This window comes from Bombus huntii, chromosome 8 (genome assembly GCF_024542735.1).
Source record: "Bombus huntii isolate Logan2020A chromosome 8, iyBomHunt1.1, whole genome shotgun sequence".
Taxonomy (NCBI): Eukaryota; Metazoa; Arthropoda; class Insecta; order Hymenoptera; family Apidae; genus Bombus; species Bombus huntii.
The window spans coordinates 11,373,909-11,387,393 of NC_066245.1; the positions used below are offsets into that span (position 1 = coordinate 11,373,909).

Below are 13,485 nucleotides of genomic sequence, written 5' to 3' on the forward strand. Positions count from 1 at the left end.
CCTCTCAGTATGCGCGACAGGTATCCTTCGTGAAAATCTCTGTCGCTTCCGCGTCCCTGGCATTCCGCGGGTCTTTCATTTTCCCTTCGATTGGTGAGAGTCGATCCAGTCTCCTCCAGTTACTTGAAGATCTCGCGATCTCAAATTAAAGGCCAGCGATCAATTTGCGTTTATCGAAGCTGGAGAAATAATCAGGTAGCTTTTGCCGGTGAGTAGAGCGCGGTAGAGAAGAAACAAGGGTGAAACGGGTTCACGGAAATTGACGTCGTTAATAAAGTTACGCAGAAAATTGGCTTCACGCGATCTCGTGCTTAACCGACTGCTGAGCATGCTAATATTTGTTGCTCCCTCGATTGATTAGCGCTATCGATAAAGCATCCTTTTTGGTCTAGATCGTATCTATCGTTTCTCCGTTACGATTTTAATTGATTATCCAACGCAACGAAGATTTATAGCAAAAGATCGATATGTTAGATTTATTGAAAAATTATTTCGACGTTGAGGCAAGGATCAGAAAGTTCATCACACTGGCTTCCAACGAACGAAACTTCCGACGACTCTCGACGCTTGTGTATACACCGCGTCCCGTTTCAAAGGGACCGTATTCTCGGCCGCTTTATCCCGCAGAAACGTATTACGATTCCGAATGCTTTCGAAGAGGCTTTTGTCATCTCTTCAGGAACTTGCTCTTTCATTAAGATTTCTCGGAGCGTGTTTGCGATTCTCTTTCTTCCGATGAATTCTCTTCTCTCCCTTGAATACGTGCCATTTAACCGCCGCCTAAGAACGACGTACAATGTACATGGTGCCGTTCGTCCTTGTGTTTTTCCCTGTTACATCGTTCCGTTTCTCGTATGACCTGGTTTTAATGTTTCAATAAATTCTCCGAAATCTAAAGATAAGAATTTTCTTGGAGAATGGGCGTTTGCTTGAAAAGACAAACGTCGACGTTTCAAGGAACATATGCGAAATCTTTTTGTTAATCGTCGTGACCTGATTGCACGTCGGTTACAGAGATGTTACCTACTTTCCTCGTTCTGGAAAAGCAATATCAGAGAAACGTGATGGGCTTTGGCATTTTATTTAAACGAGACTTTGCAGCAATGCGTCGTCTTTTGCACGAACAATATCTTAAAGCGAATGAATTTTTTTAATTCCGTTAAAATTCCAATAATCCGTGCAGATAATGAAAGTGCAATTTATGCTTTGCTAGGTCACATTTTTGTATTATTTCTATCTCGTATCAGGTAACATTTTCGGTTAATTTACAGAAAGTCGGAAAATAAGGTTTGAATAATCTATAAGTCTTTTGGTAATGCCGCCTATAAATTATTTGAAATTCATATTGGAATATACTTCATTGTCATACAAAATCGAGTGTCATTAAATAATTATCAAATATACAACGCAATGATATATTTGAATAAAACAGCTTGTAGTAAAAAAATTGTTCGTTGCATATACCGTTTCGTTCCATCGCTACCTGTCCCACACTCAGCCAATTCAAATGGGCTTTGAGGCTTCCCTGTGTCTCGCTGTTCTATTTTCCTCTCCATTTTCTCTAAACGAAGAAACATCGCAGCTAGACCACGCACTTTAAAAATACAAGACCTCGATCACGGCAATTTAGCTTCTCGCCTCCACGACTATCCGTACACCTTTAAAAAATTTACAGGACGCTCAATTCGCTGATCTATCTACAAAACCGAATCTTCAAAACTAATCGAAAACCATTTTTAACACCTTCGAGAGGCTTACAATTATACGTATGGTACTTTAATTTAGCACAGATATAGCCCAAAGTAATACTTAAGAAGATTTATTCCCCGGGTGCTACTATCGGGCCGGTTGATCGGAGATTGTCATCCAAGTGCACCAGTTGCACGTACTGTAACACGATTTCCTTGCTCCTCGCACGGCATCCTCCTCGAATCGGCTGAAAATCGGTACCATTATCGCGATAAGATCGACCGCCTCAACGGACGATTTATTCGTCCCGCAATTGATTCACGCTCCGTACACCGTGAGGCGTAACCAAGTCCATTTTCATTGCGATTTAATCACTCGGTCAAACATAATAAATCCGCTCGGCCGGGTTAATAAATTCCCCGTCTAAAATCTCGCGCCTATAACCAATTATGCCGGCGTTTAATTATTTATCGCGCTCTCCGGAGCCGGAGATTCCCCGTAGGCTTTGCAAATATCGGCCGCGCACCAGATGCCCTGAACGCGAGACAGCCTCGCGGTATTTAATGCCTGGATCCATATTTAATTACGCGATATATTTGTACGAATTATTGCTACGGAATTAAAATTCCCACATCATTAGTACGAGTACATTAATCGATGGCCGGACATTTGTTCGGGGCGTTTGCATTTCCTGCACGTGCTCGCTCGTGTCGACACTTTGATTCTATCATCGCTATTCGCGGAAGAAAAATGATTTGGAAAAAAAGTGGACTGTACCGTTCGTTTATCGCAATTTATTATAGAAGAATGCGGTAGATTCCACGCGATAATTCTTCAATGGTGACTTGTTATATGTCGCTTCACTGATGTGAGCTTCATTCAGTTTGACGGCGCGATACAAACCTTGAATTGCTCGACGATTATAGGAAAGATCATATTATTAGACAACTATACAGGTTGTGATGCAAGATATAAATGTGTGTGTAGGTTCATAAGCAACTGACGTGAATGTTGGATTAACCAACATACACGTAGATCATAACTACGCTATTAATGTTATGTTTTTAATATTACGTTTATGATTAATATTATTTTAAATGCTGCTGCATCTATTGGTTTTATACACAGACTCACAAAAGAATTCGAACACTTATCGTAGAAAATTTGTCGTCTATATCGTATGCACTTCGTATAAGAAACAATATATTCACATATATTCATAAACGGTATGTACAAGTGTTCGAATACTTTCGTAAGCCAGTGTATAATTTCTTCAACTACGAAGATCGAACATGCTTCTACCTAGCAAATGCTTTTTCACTATTTTGGTACGGAAAATGAACATTGGCTAGAAGATCTTTCCTTACTATTGTGTCATTAGGCACGCATTCGCATTAATTGTATAGATAATACGTACTAGCAACCAGGTTGAGAGACAGCTCAGCTAATGGACCGTCTCTCTCCTCTTCTCTCTCATCAACGACGGCTATTGTTGACTTCACGCGTCAGCCACCGTGACGGCACCTACGCGAATCGTACCATGCACGTCGCCAGCTTGTGTCCTCGCATTTCCCCTAGAATCGTCGCAAACTCTTGTTGGAAATTCCTTTTATTAATGTGGCCGCATTGGCGCCGACCTGGCCGAGTCGATATGCTCGTGTAACGCTCTTCTGCTTGACTAGGGCGAGGAGAGTATGTTGAATGGAATTGCGTAGATTACGAGGCTGTATTACGAGGAATCAACCGATTGGAGAATTACACGTAAAGTGGGTTACGTTCCTGTAGACATTTCTGGTGCACACGAACCTTCTTCACTGTCTCCATGTCTAGGATCGTTCCTGTAACAGTATATTATTTAACAACCTATATAACAGATTAGTATAACGTTTGATCATTAAAACGAAATTCAATATCTGTCATAAACGATAACACTGACATATGAGCTGTTCAGAAGCCACATTGATCAACGTTATTGATAGTTTCATACTTGACAACCGTACCAAACAACCAAGATTCGTCTAATTATCGTCCAACTATACATCCATTTGCTCGGCAATAGCAACAATATCCTACAACAGCGAATCACTACGATGTAGTAGCTATCTTCTTGGACAAAGTCGAGTTTCTTGGTGCTGCTCTTCCACGACTGCTTCACAGAGCCCGCTAACACTCTAGATACGTTTGCATGGACAACAATGGTATGTCAATTTACTCAAGCGAGAGGTCATTCACCTTGCAGCGGAAAGCCGTCTGTTTCCCCTAAAATCCGACTAAAATTACAAGCCATTGAATCGCGTTGGTTCCCCGACTCGCGTAGCATCCTCGCCTTGCAATATCTCACTCCTCCGGTGACCTTTCCTCTTTTTCTCTCTACGTTTTGCTCTTCGCCTCTTCTTTCCGCCACGCCGGCAAACAGCAACGACGTTACGTGACGTGGCTACGTTTTAGAAAGGGAAAAAGATCGGTGTTGCAGCGTCGCGGCTGGAGATGCGTGAATATAATGATAGAGCGAGGGAGAGAGGGCTAGAGCCGTACGGATGGCGCTCGAGGGTCGTGGAGGAAGGACGAGGGTGGAGAACACGGTAGACGAGGGGAAAAGAGTCGGACAGGCGGAGAGGCGGACGCGAGCGAGGGTAATGTACTGTTCTCACCTCCGACAGGCCCTGCGGGCTTCCTCGGCTATCCTTCGCTGGCATACCGAACCGAGCTAGCGTGCACGCCCGTGTACTCTGCACCACCCTGTGTATGCATGCACTTGCACACATGCCCTAATCGACGACGTACGTGGATGCACGGACGCATGCAACGCGTAGAATCGCGGTACGTGCGATTGAAACGCTCACCTTGGTATCTGTTCATCGGTGTTCCTATCATATCCAGGCGATAGAGCGAGAGAGCCACTTGCCGCCGCTTCTACGAAACACCCTTTCTCCTTCTCGTTCGCGCAACTGGATTTTCTAATAGCTAGAAAACCCGTGGTTCGAGTCTGATCTAAAAAAAGAGACAGTGAAAATTCGTGGTTATTTCGCCTGTTTGACAGATGTTTAATTTTCCCTCTTTCGAGTCATATAGGTTTTAGAATTACAGCAGTTTTGTAATTATCGATGTATATTGATTTGATCGATCGATCGATCTGTATGACTATGTATATGTTCACTTATATCAAAGAATACAAGAAGTTAGATCGAAAAACGATTTTAGTAGCCCGGTTAACGTTCAGAGACACAGATACCGTGTCGTTAGTATGTTATATATATGGTTCGCAAATTGGAAGGTTATTTTCGACCCAGATTGCTGGCGTTTTTATTCCACGTACTGCTCTGTTTCCAAAATATCCGAAGGAACGGTAGCTGCAGTCAATTGGATCATACATGCAATCTAGAACGAGTCAGGCGAGACACTCTCCTGCTTGCTAACTATTCGAAAACGTTGAGATATCGGGGAAAATTCTCTCGATTCCTCGTCAAGATACGGGTTATGTGTGGAGAGTTCGCTCTTGAAGAATACATTAGTGCACTTCGGCGAATACAATTTGATGGCACGAGAGTTTCGAGTCGTTCCACTTAGACTTTATCTACGCCGAAGTAGAACAAGTCAGGTAATAACTACACACGGGCAAATTCATGGTCTCTTTCACTTTTATTAGATTATAAAAATACTAATGTCGGGTACTAAAACGTCATATTAAAATAATATTAAAATTGGTAGGTAACTACGTAACTTTCTAGATCCAATTTATTAACCCGCTGAAAGCGTAATCACCAGATTTAGTGGAGAGAAAAATTATGGATTATAAAATCAATCGGCATATTTTCAGGTTGCAAAATTCGCAGCATGATTCTTATACAAGACGTATAACACCGTATTACAATATTGTACGTAATACTATGTACGATAGATATACGATAACAATACATATAATTTAATTAATAAATTTAAATCCTTTAACAAATGTCTGCTTCGTATATGTTATATTGTGTGGCAATTTTGCGCGAATACAAAATTCTGATTGATTACTCGTTTCTTTGGTATTATTAAATTAATCGTCACGTTGATGTCCTAATGCTTATGAATGAGACGTATACATATATATGGATGTTCGTGAATTATAGCAATCAAAACGATACATTCACCAGACAAAGTTGATGCGAAGGCGGAAGACGGAAAGAAAGAGACGAGCAGATGCCAGTCGATCCAGAGCGGCAAACAAGGGGGATGAAGAAGAGAGAAAAGGGCTGCTGACAGACAGTGACGGGTACCACTTTATCCGCGACACGATTCTGCGCTTACCACAGCCCACCCATTCACCATCGGCGTCACCGATGCCACCCACGACCGATCTGATCTGATCTGAACCTACTCGATCCGATCCTTTACTCGCGCGCTCCGTATATCTGCCGCCTTCTTCTTCGATCTTCGTCCTCTCTTCTTTTCCCTCGTTACACAACACGAGTCTCTGTTTACGCAGCGCTCGTGTTGCTTATTTTTACCGAGAAGACAGACACGTTCACGTTCCAGCGAAAGAGAGGCACAACTACGATTTGGGAATAAAACACCGATCAGACCTCACTGTAGACCGATCGTACTTAAAAGATACACAACACCTATGGAAGTTTCCTGTAAATTCGGAGTTAATAGGAATCGATGGTACATCTATCGATGGGAGAAGTGTTTTACCACGAACGAGATAAACCGATATAACACGCGATGTACTTTTGCGTTACTTCGATTTATAGAAGAGTAAGATAGCTTGGAACTAATCGAATTAAAGTTAATGCAAATGTGACGGAAGAACGTCGCAATAGTTCCTTTGTATCTGAACAGTTAAATTATCGAAATAAATCATTTTTATCATTACCATTCGGACAGAAATAACAAGGCAAATAATACAAAAGCAGAAATTCAGAAACCTGTGAATTTTAATTAAGAATTCACATTTTACTGTATATATAATACAATAGAATAATTCGCATATTGTCTAAATTTTGCTTAAAACCAACGTCTCTAAACATTCAATAATGTATGATCCTCGACGAGAATGTCGAAAAATTGAAATATTTATTTCGTACCATATTTACGATCGATTCTCCACTCGATAGATTTAGATCTCTCATTTATGAATTTTACGATATACATTTTTGATCAATTATTTTCAGCAATATTTCGAAAAAGTTTTATCATTGTTATTTATTGTCATCGTTATTTATTATTATTATTTCCTTATTATCATTTCTAGCAGAAATAAGCACTGCAAATTCACGAGGGGTTCAATTTCGATTTTGCATATTTGTGTACGTTTCTCGCCGGTGGAAATGCGTTGCATGAATTTTTGCCAGCAACTTTCGAGTCAATTTCCGCGCAAGAAGTAATCCGATGCATGGTAACATGTATCACGCGTGCCGCTCTATATCCTTCCACGAGGATTATGGATTTCTGAATCTCTCGCAGCGAACACACGTGCAATGTGTACACTATATGGTCCCTTGCATCCGTAAATGGTATGTGCATCACTGCTCCTTCTTGACGCATCGACGTGAATGGATAATAAGTGAGATACGAGGGAATCTATTCTCCGTGAATTTTAACGAAAGAAACCCATATAATGTGGTCGATATCTGTAACTCTAAATATTTCCACCTTATGATTTTTAATGCTTCTTTGATCGAAGATTTACACAGATTATTGGATAATATACAAATTTGTATTCTTGTCAGAGATCGAGTCAAGATTCATAAATGCCGCGTTTCTCTTGTATTCTGAATAAGCTCGAGCTTCTAGATTCGATGGATACTTCAGCCAAGATTGATGGTACCAATCTGATTCATGCTCTTGATGAGTTGAAAAACTTTTTCTCGGCGTTCTTTCGCAATTGCGATTAACGTTGAGGCACTATCAGCAAAATGAAACGTCAAAGCTAATTCGAATCATGACGAGGTATTCGAGTGAAATCTACCGAGAGAAAAATGGTTTCGAGCTTACAGTCCAATATCTTGGCCCAGCCCGTCCGCCTGATTAAACTTCCTTGATTTTTACCTCTACAGCTTTTCATGTAGGCCGCCTCTTTCCATTTTATGATCCAACTTGAGAATTTGATTCACTGCATAATGTCCAGAACAGAGTATATTTTACTCATGTAAATGCGAACTATTCCATGAATCTTTGTCACCGATGGCAATTCACGGTGGAACTTTATAAATGTAACGATACTTTATAAAGAATCGTTTTACAATTTTTACTTAAAAATAGAGATAAATAGAAATAAAGCAACGTACCGCGATTTTACAGGAAAATACCGAAATGTTCGCGGGTCACAGATTGATACCTCGTTCAAATAAAACCAATATAACATAGGCAACACAGCGTTCGCGATAATGAACGCCGTAGCTATTCATATCTTGCATTTATTCAGGAACTTCGTACCGAATACCAAGCTCCGCACGAAGCATCTGGTGAACCGCGATCTTATCTCTCATAAAATATTATCGAGGCACCATCTGCCAGTTACGCAAAATCTGTTGGGGAAACGTTGCATTTATCCATTTCGCGATGTTGCAGCCACGCGGAAGTAACGCATTCGTAGATTAAAGAAAGTAATCGCTTAGGAGTATGTATCTTCGAGCCGTTCCACCGTGACTCCACCCATTCCTCCCCTTTCAACAGCGGAAAATGACGGAGTTTCCTTTTTCTGGGGCACAGTGAAAAATTTACGGATTAATATTCGTCTGATGCAAACGGTTCCACAGCCGAGAAAAGGAATAGCGTGCGAATGACTGAGACGCCGAGATCGCGAGAACGATGAACTTGGTAACTTTTGAAATCCTAGGACAATGCGAAAAGAAAAAGAAACAAAGATACGGTCGTCGTTATCCAATTTGGAAGTGATTTTACTGTGCTCGAGATATCAAATTTCCGAAACACGTGCCTCCTAGGACTCCTGTTTAGAAAACACCAACGATGAAAGAAGAAGGGAAAGAAAAAAACGTGAGAAAAAAGAATAATTGATTAACGAGTCTAAAAGGAGTATCGCCATTCGTACAAGTGTTAAGGGGGAAAAAAATTAAGAAGCTCAGGGAAGGATAAAAATTTCCACTTGGCAAGTGACGAGTCCCTAAATACTAGCCTCGTAATAAATAAGAAACAATTTCGTAGCCATTAATTCTAGGTATTTAATAAGCCATCTCCTGAAGAAGAAAATCGATTCCAGATAGTGGAACACACCCCAGTGACTCGGTTCGGCGAACGAGTCCGAGTCCTTTCTGGCCAGTCATTTTGGCTCGCGGCCACTCTTTTCCCCAGCGTCTTGCTTACTGCTGCTCGATGAACCTCCTAACGACCGGTCTCTGTCGACTAATTTCAGGGCTTTCTAATTAATACAAATAACCTTGGCGACCGGCAGCTCGTAGTCCACGCGGATCCACGCTTTCTCCTCGCGAATTAACCCGTCGTCCCACTCTGCTCCGTAGGCTCGTTCTCGAGGCTCGAACCGGCGATGTACACTGCGAAAAGGACGGGGCCACCTCGAAGACCTCCAAATTACCGGCATTTATATCCCGCGCCGCTAATGTCGACTTCGGAATAAACGCTTCGGAGAAGTCGCGACTCTTAATTACCGGCGGCCCACCGTGAAACTTTGTCTTGCTAAAATAGTTATGAATATTTATAGTTTAATTGTGAAAGAGAAGCCGTGAGCGTGCTCGCGGCCCGCTGCAACCCCGGCCGTGCCTTTGCAACCCTTTAGCCGGTTTTGTTTCCTTTCGTTTGTGTTCCACTCTCCGTTCCTCCTCCTCCATTACGATCTCCCTCGTCCTCCGCCTCTCTTTCGTTGTATACTCTTCCACGAACGCGTAACTCGACCCGCAATTCGTGAAAATATATTTTGAGGGAGAGAAACCTTCCGACTGTTTCGCTAGTCTTTCCTTCAAATTTCGTCTACACGTGCATATGTATATTACTTTCTCGCGTATCTATGTGGCAACAGACCTTTCGACGATCAAACCACCCGTCTACCCACGCTTTCATCCTTCGCATCCACATTATTAGTTTCGGGAACCTTCCGCGGGAAGGAGATCCGACAAAGAAGTTAATTAACTTCCACGTTTCTTCGTCGCTCAAATAACGAACCGAGAAACGCACGAAGCGTAAACGGTGTGGACGATTTATAATTCATTCCGGCTCAAAGTAACGGGGGAATGATGCGGTGGTAGCGTTTCGAAGCAAGGAATGAGAAGAGAAGGAAGCAAGGGGATGATGATGCGGCTGTCGAAAAACGTTCGACGTCCGCGACCCTTTTCACGTCGTTTGAAACCCAAAGCGGAAAGCGGCATCGGGAAAAGCGTTTGCTCGTGCCTCTTCCTCTTCCTCTATACTCGGCTCCTTTCGTGTAAACAATAATCCTGCCATGTAAACAGTTTGATAACGAGAAGGGTGCAAGCTAGATCCCTTTCTCGCGTTCGCTACCCCCACGAGAGTGAGGTTTGAGAGTTCGTCCGGTGGAAAGGATTCGGCGTGCACGCGCTCAGACGTACGCACGCGCGTTTCCACGCAGCGTTTATTTAAAGACATTGTTTATATAAAGCGATGCAAATGCCACGCTCTCGTATTTGACGTGCAAATAACCGCCGTGCAGCATCTCCGCTGCGGCTAATGACGCTCGTCTGCCGCCCTTTTCGGAGCCTACCACTTCGACAACGATCCGCGAGCATGCATGCAATGTCCCCGCGTGTTCTACACGGCCGGAAAAACCGCTGGGAACCGCGTTTCGATGTTGGAAACTCGGATAGCGCCGCCTGTAACCACACTTATCGGATTCACCACACTTCATCTCGATGGGATATTGGAATTTACGTCTCGCAGCGATACGAAAGAGATGGAATTCATTGCACTTTCCACATGTGGTAACGTAAAAAGAGAGAGAGAGAAAAAATATAGCAATTTCACGATACAAGAAAAAATTCGTAGAGAGGCAACCATGATAGTAGCGAAAAAGATATGGCATTATATTAGAAGATCATAGAAGAAAAACGTGATACGTCATATCTTGTTTTTCGTACGAGTACAATTTGAGAAGACACTTTTATATTTTCCTTTTTTCCAATGAATTTTTTCCACTGTAATTTTCATTTATTAGAATAGAAATATGTTAGGTTTAACTTGAGCCTATAAATGCGATTATGGTAATGAAAGCGCATTTGAATAATAGGTATAAATCTATAGTGAGACCGTTGTTACAGATAAATACTACGTAATTAATGATTTTAGAGATCTTTCGAACGTAATTTCTTTAAAGGCAAGATAGAAGTTAATATAATCGCAACGGGTGGATTCTGCGTTGCTCTCGATGAATCCAATTATCAAAATTCAATATTATTCCTTTTGATCCTGCGCTGAGCGTTTTAATAAAGTTATTACGGCATCTTGAGATTGTTATGGAAACGATAATTAATTAAAATTCAATTTAGATGAAGTTAAAACACGCAGAAAATCAGTATTTAAATTCACAAGTATCAGAACTGTTCGCGTGACTCAGAAATGCTCGCCGATGTTAACGTAATTGGAATGATTTAGGAAAGCCGACGTAAAATAATATAAACTGTATGGAATAGATCACAATTTCAAGAACAAACATCGACGACGAGGATAATTAATCGAACGTCAACAAAGAAATAGATATGAATCGTCTAATGCCAGAATTAATTTCTGGTTAACATCGTAGATACAGTACAGTCTTCAAAATTGGTTGGCTCATTTAATTAGGTAATCCTCTAATCACTCGGAGCAGTATATTTCAATGATACAATCTGTACACGACGTTCCCTGCATTTATTTCCTCATCGTCCCCTGATTTCATCGCAGTGCGCCCCTCTCAACAGCCAAGTTACAGGATGTTGAAATCCACCACCATGACGATGCTCCCCTATTCGTTACACCTACCCTCGCGTAGCTTCCACCCTCGCAAAGGTGTTGAAATTATCGATCCTCGGTGACTTTCATTTAAATGACAATTACCAGTGAGCGAATAGTTGCGCCATTTCGTTCAATAAATCTAAAAGAAATCGCCACTTTTGGCACAATAGAATAGGAAATAAAAGTTACTTCGTAGTTACAAAGTAGGAATTAACTCGTCGAAACAGCGAGAGAGTCTGATTCGCGGTACAAAGCAGATGAACGGCTGCAGAAAATCATCGCATTGAAACACTTTGAAAATCCGGAATGCGGAAAGAAAAATAGCGACGAGTGAAAGAAGAGAGCAACAGGAAGCTGGTGTAACAAAGAATAAACAAGCGGGTCAAGCTTTTAATCTGAAAATTCGAAGCGCGAGTTATTTCAATTTGTAGCTTCAACGAGTCGGACGAGCACGGGAAAATACTTTCTTAAATAACATCACGGCGCGTTTCCTCGGTATCGTGCACATTCGCGATTCTAACGTAGAAAAAGACGAGGAAACACTGGCTTATGCAGCATTAAGCTTAGATCTCTCGGTTTTCATTCGAAAGATTCCATGGATTCCAAGATTTCCATGGCTCAGATGCACTTAATCTTATTCGCGTGTCGCCTCGTTGGCTGGACATCAAGAATCGCCAAGGGTTGCATTTAGCAAATAAACATTTCAAGCTTAATTGCACCTTAAATTCACTATTAAAAGAGACACAAACCTTTTATTTCCATTTCCTATGATCTTATTGTACTTTATACTTTATATAATTTATTCTTGCAAACACAATATTTATTGCGGTGTTCTGTTTAAATTTAATTTATTTATTTTAATTTATTTTTAATTTATATTTAATTTATATTTAATTTATTAATTTCCATTTGCAAGTTAATAAACTGCTCATAGAGGAATGTAAATTCTTCTTGTTAACATAGTGTTCCTGTATGCAAATTAGGATTTGAAATTAATAAAAATGATCCACTCTATTAAAACATAATCTGATAGCTAATCTGGCTAATGTTAGATGTTTTCTTAACGTGATCATTTTTCACGAAAGTTCTATTTAATTTCTATATCTTCCCTTCCTACAAATATCGAACAAGAAATGTGTGAAACATACGCTATAACTACCCTTTGGTCGATTATCTGTCGCAGACGACGCGACGTTCATACTGTGATCAGTTTCTCTAAAATCGCTTCTACAGACCATCTGACTATTGTGCAAGTTTCTAGGGAGTTTCTTCCAGTTCTAACAATTTACTTTTATGGACAGCGTCCAAGCCGGAACAGAAAAGACAATAGGAAAATAGGAACGAGCTTTCCTTTGACAATGTCCTCCTAAGACTACTGTGACGAATGTAACATTGCAAAAAATTTCCACATTCGCGGAGTGCTTCTGCCGTAAGGTGGAATTCATAAAGAGAATCCTAGCAACGTGACGATCCTACATTTCAAGCGTAGAGAGATTTCAGTGGCAAAAAATAATAGAGCGAAGACACCAAGGAAATGTTTCCGCAATAGAAGACACTGCAAGGACACCATAAAGAATATCAAAAACAGAAGTAAACGAAATCATCACAGAATGAAATGCGCTGCTGAATATACAAGATAATTCCAACACAGAACAAGAAGTGAAATTTTAGGTAAATAAGAGATTTTTTGTTGAGGTTATTTGATGTATAAACAGAGAAACTCGTGGATAAATTGTAAGGTAGAAAATATATTTTAATACAGAAGTGTAATTATAAGTAAGAATACAATTTGAGCTGGTCCAGATCCGCACGCTAGCTGTGTTACCCTATAACTGAAAACCCCGAAGCAAACATCGCCTGTCTACTGTTTATGGTCTGCCTTCGACCCAGTCT

At 41.0% G+C, this 13,485-nt stretch overlaps 1 long non-coding RNA gene across 2 annotated transcripts in view; it reads right to left on the reverse strand.

Moving 5' to 3' along the window:
- Positions 1-779: 779 nt before the first annotated feature.
- The window catches only part of LOC126868961 (uncharacterized), a 49,135-nt gene continuing 36,429 nt past the window's right edge, over positions 780-13,485 (reverse strand). The window contains exons 2-4 of one of the 2 annotated variants that reach the window (XR_007690780.1): positions 4,533-4,680; positions 3,107-3,527; positions 780-1,936 (exon numbers count right to left, since the gene is read on the reverse strand). This is a non-coding gene — a long non-coding RNA (uncharacterized LOC126868961). Of the gene's footprint in view, positions 3,528-4,532; positions 4,681-13,485 lie in introns of both variants that reach the window. The other variant, XR_007690779.1, reaches the window with a different exon arrangement.